Source organism: Pinus tabuliformis, chromosome 3_2 (assembly GCF_031772625.1).
Source record: "Pinus tabuliformis cultivar Carrire ecotype Pingquan chromosome 3_2, CPIR1, whole genome shotgun sequence".
NCBI lineage: Eukaryota > Viridiplantae > Streptophyta > Pinopsida > Pinales > Pinaceae > Pinus > Pinus tabuliformis.
Genome location: NC_142302.1, coordinates 598,653,801 through 598,659,503, shown reverse-complemented (window position 1 = coordinate 598,659,503; position 5,703 = coordinate 598,653,801).

Genomic DNA, 5,703 nt, shown 5'->3' with positions numbered 1-5,703 from the left:
TTTGATTTCTTTCGAAAGAAGTACACCCAAGTCTTCATACTTATATCATCTATGAAAGTCAAAAAATAATAGCTTCCTCCAAGTGATTAATTCTACATTGGTCCATACAAGTTAGTATGAATCAACTCTAACGGATCCTTTCCTCTATATGGGAAATTATTGTTATGGGACTTTTCAAGAATGAAACTCTCACAAGTGCCAACTGGTTATGGATGGAACTTAGACTTCTTACCATCCTTTTATGTTGCAACAACTTAACACCATGTAAATTAATATTACCATATTTGGAATGTAATAACCATAAATAATCAATGTAGGCTTCTTCTTGGGTAAATGAAGTATCTTATTTGTTAGAATTCATAATAAGCGGACACATCTGATTCTTGGTCATTTCAACTTTAACAATTAAATTCATACTAGGAGGTTGATGATAAATGAAACACTCTTATCCCCTCAAGAGGACATTGTATCCCTTTTAAGTGATTTGACCAACATTAATTAGGTTATGTTTCAAACATCGGGCATAGAACACATATGATATATGTTTTTTCTTGGCCTTGTTTGATCATGATGTTGACCGCTCCTTTACTGTTAACATTGACAATAGAGTTTGTGCCTAATTTAACTTTCATGTTCATGGAATCATCTTAATTTGAAATCGAATCTATATTTTGAGTCATGTGATTATTACATATACTATATAAAAACCATACATCATTTGAGGTTTCATGGGAAACAACGTAAGTAAGGAATAAAATTTATTAATTATTTATAGAGGTGTTCGTATAATTAGTATTTTGGTTTCATAGATCAATATTTCTCTTCAAACATTCTCTAGCATAATGACCTAGATTATTTCAATACTAACATATGAGTCAAAGCATAGAGCTAGGCTACACATTCTAGCAAGAGATGGCATGTTTAGGTGGAAAAAAGATGACTCGATCAAGAATTTTAAGCTCTCGATCGAGTCATTTTTAAGTGCTCAATCAAACTCCTTGAGTGCTAAAAAAGCAGCTTGATCTAGCATTAAAATGAACTCTCGATCGAGCTCTTATGTAGCCCCTAGTTAGGATCTCGATCGAGCCTTAAAGTTGATAATTCTGGAATTCATGTAAATATCAATAATGATATGAAGAATTTAAAATTGCAAGTGTTAGATAGTTTAAAAAATAGTCAAATTTAATTATTAATTATATTTGAGTAGGTAATTAACAATGGCATGATTTAATTTCTAGTTACATTTCTAGTATTTTGGTGTATAGATTTGAAAAAGGATTCCATCCCACTTGCAATTGAAATTGTAATATTCTTATATTTATAATTTGGTAATTTAAAAATTAGTTTTTAATATGATTTAAATTTTCAATGTTATAATTTAAATAATAAATTTATTATAAATATAATTTAAATAATAAATTGATTAAACATAAGAAAATTTATCAATTTGGCTTTAATAAATATATAATTTTTTATATGATGAAGTGTGACTCAAAAATGTGAATTTGACTCCTTATATTTTATAAAATTCACCGAAGAGAATGATGAGCCATGATTCCCTAAGTCACACACACACACATATATACATCTCCACTTGTTGAAAGAATGAGATGAGTGCAGTAATAATTAACATAGTTTAAATGGTTGTAAGTTATAGTTAAAAGTCTCTCTTAACCTATGAAATGTGATTACATCCAAGTATATATATAAATTTTTACTATCTATTTTTTAAATAATGAAAATATAAGGAAATCATAAATTTTAAAACATTATTTAAATGTGTGTACAAAATTATTTTTAAAATAATAATATTATAAAATTTACAAAAATTTAAAGTAACGATTTGAAAAAAAATATGATTTCTTATAATGATTAATGAGTAATCTGCTATAAAACCTTTCTAATTAGTGTTTAGTTAGATTGTATTATATTGTGAACATATTTCAAGTTCATTGGGTAGTGACAAATTCATAAATGTTTGCTAGAAATAAATTTGTTTATTTTGTTGTTGTTGTTTTTATTTATTTATTATAATTTCATTTATTTTTATTGAAAAAATTTACACAAAAAAATTATAAAATTACTAAACATAAAAGTATGTTATATTTAAAATCAAAACAATAAACAAATTGTCATTTTTAAGAATTTCAAAATTTACAAAGTAAAGTTAACATATTTTATTGAAAGTTATATATATTATTACAATTATTTTCTTGGTAAAATAAAATAAAATTTGGATTTATAATTAAGGAAAATTAGAGTTTGGAATATATTTGAATATTTATAAAAAATATTTTTGTGAACTAAATAACTTATATAATTCAGTTAAATATAGGTATTGAGAGGCTCACTAGATAATTATCATAGCTTGATAGAGACTCTGTTTAACCACGATAAGGGCTTGATTCAGGGTTTATTAAACCCTCAATTGAGCTATTTGAAATTTTACCTCAAACCCTCGATTAAGCGAGAGCTATTTCAAATTTTACTTCAAACACTCGATTAAGCATTTTAAGGGCTCGATCAAGCTATTAAGGGCCGAAAAATTAGAGTTTTAGCTCTTCTTTTGCAAATTTCTCTGCAACACTATTTTGTACCGAAAATAGAGTTTAAGCTCTTCTTTTGCAAATTTCTCTGCAACACTATTTTGTACCATAGTTGACTCTGGGCAGAATTTGTCCTTCAGTGGTAGAGTTGATCATGTTGGAATTCTATATCCAATGGAATATGAGTTTGACATTTTTGAATTCATTTGATATTTTTAATCTAATTTATTTTAAGCATATTGCTTGAATAATTTTTGGACAATTTCAAAGGGACTGAATAAAAATCAATAACATAAGATATACAAAATGGAAATATTTAAAAGAAATACAAATATCTTTGTTTACCAGTCCTGTTCAAAATGGTACTCTTGGTTTTTAAATTTATTTAAATAATCGAAACAAATCTTAAGCTAAGACACATGTATGCAAAGTGCAATTGAAATATTACTTCGCCAACTTTGAAAAATAATAAAAATATATTTTTTCATAAAAAACAATATGAAAAAAATAGTTCTTTCCATGTAGATCATGCTTGTGTGTGTGTGTGTGTGTGTGTGTGTGTGTGTGTGTGTGTGTGTGTGTGTGTGTTAAAATCAGACATTTTAGATTAAGTTATGCTATGTGAACACACACATACATCGTAAGATTAGCGAAAATTTGCAAGGACAAACATTTTATTTAATGGAAAATTGACATATTATACGACACTAAATTTTTTTGCAAAAGATATCATTAGGACAACAACATAATTCTCCACACATTGTCTTTTTAATCTCAATCAAAATTCACAATTCTTATATGCATTTGAGGGATTCTATTCGATACACAATGCTTATATGAATTCTGAGGGCTTTAATTCAATAAAAGAGTAAAATTTTAAAATTTCATCGCCACATTTGGCCCAAAAGTGTAACCCATCTTCATGCATTCATCCATATAATCTTAGTTTTATCATACATTTTTAGGTATTTTTCCTTCTTCATCTTTATTCTTGTAGCTCTTCCTCACTGTCTTTCTATTTCCTTTCTCTTCCACCTCTTCCACTCCTTGTTCCTCTACCTATGGAAAGAGAAAATCTAGTCTAGATTTCATTTTCCAGTGAGAAATTGTTATTTCTATTTATTTTGGTTTTGGTGGGAGACAAGGGACCCCATCAATTCACCTACAAAGTGTTAACTAAGATATTTTTCTTCTTTGATTTTCACAACTAAATCAATTTTTTTGGAAAGAGTTTTGAGAACCTTTTCGACTACTTTCAAATTTTATGCATCTTCGCTATGCATCTTCAGCTGATTTACATTCATCATTACTCAAGGTTGAACATTCATCTATCAACTGTGACTCTTTAATTATTATACTTTTAAAGTATCTTCACAAATTTTTTAGTTTCACTATCTTGATTTCAGTGGTACCCTAATAGGCGCTCTCCAAGATATCCCTAGATTTTTTGTGGAACTTCACAACAGAAATCTTAGGGAACATGGTTTCAACTAATGCATTCTGGATGATATGAATTTTCTTTCCATTTTTAATTCTATCTTCTCTCACATGATATCTGTGAGAATTCATTAGTTCTTTTGTCTGCTTAATTTTCCAGCTCTTAATATCTAGAAATACATAATCCCAAACATTTTCAGCCTACATCATCAAGGTATCTACATATACATAATCCCAAACATCTTGAGCCTGCATGAACAAGGTCGTCATTTTTATTAACTGCATTTATTAGTTTTTCCTATTTAAGGAGGAATAAGGGAAAGTTTTCACTACTTGAACCCATTTCTCATGCTACATATTTTATCTTCTTTTTTTTTACATTCATTCACTAAGTATCATGCACATCATGAACCCCTTCTTCTATGCAAGTGAATCTCTAGATGACGCTTATCACATACCATGATCCACCTAAATAAATTATAATGTTTTCATTGGTTGGCAGTACATGATCATATTTTAACATGACACAAATTACAAATGTGTGGGTTCATTGGTCATAGAAATTTCCCACTATAAATGAGGGGGGAAGATATAGATCATTTGTTGATTAATTGTTCATATGAAAGGCATATTTGGAGTGGGGTAATGGAGGAATTGAAGATTCCTTTCGCTGGAAATAAACAACCCTTGTACAAAAGATGTCTATCATGGTTCATCTCTCACAGGAGTTATGGGCCCTCCCATTATATATTATACAGATTATTTGGTGAAGTAGGAATGCTAGCATCTTTGATCACAAAATGGTGATTTTCAAAAAAGACATTATCAAGATAGTTTCGTTTCTCAATGAGATAGGATCGATGATCAAGTCTAATAAAAACTGGAAAAAGAAAAGATATTTGAGGAGAATATTTGGTTGGGTTTTTCTAAGCAGCCCACAATAGAAGGAAATGTGGATGTGGCGTTTTTATAGTTACTGAACCTAGTAATTTATACCATTTTTGGTCGGAGGGAGGAAGGGGGTCAAACAACAAACTAGAGATTACAACATTCTGGGGAGTCCTAATGGCGACAAAGCAGCTTGGGATAAACAAAATTCAGACACATGGAGATGCGAAAGGAATAACTGACTGGGTAAACAATCATACTAATTTCAGTCCCCATACTTGAAAACTAGATGTCGAGGATTCAGAACCTTGTAAGGACTTATAATAATATTCACTTCCAACATATATATACAAAGAGTAGAATTGGATAGTGGACCTCCCATCTAAAAGAGGTATTTCAAAGGAGACACATTATTTTTTTTCTCAATCTTCAAGTAGGGTATAATGGTAAACACAAGCAGCATCAACTACTCTTAGGATATAGTTAAACACAAACCTGAAAATGAAGGAAGTTTTGTATAAAGTAGACATTGAAGTATTCATTTCTAAAGATGTAATGGATTTAAGTTTCAATTAGATTAGATAGACATTTTTAGTAGAACAAGAAATAGAAATCTATGGGCATAGGAAACATAGGAGAAACATGATAGGATAATATTATGAATGGAAGTTGAATTACGTATTATCCTTATATCTTTTTTTATTGTGAAATTTCTTGGAAGGTGTACCAAAAACACTTCTCTTAAGTCACTAGGTGACAAGTGACCCTAACAACAACTTGATGGTTTCTTATGATTCATATCTACAATACAAATCGAAAAACCTGCAACAAA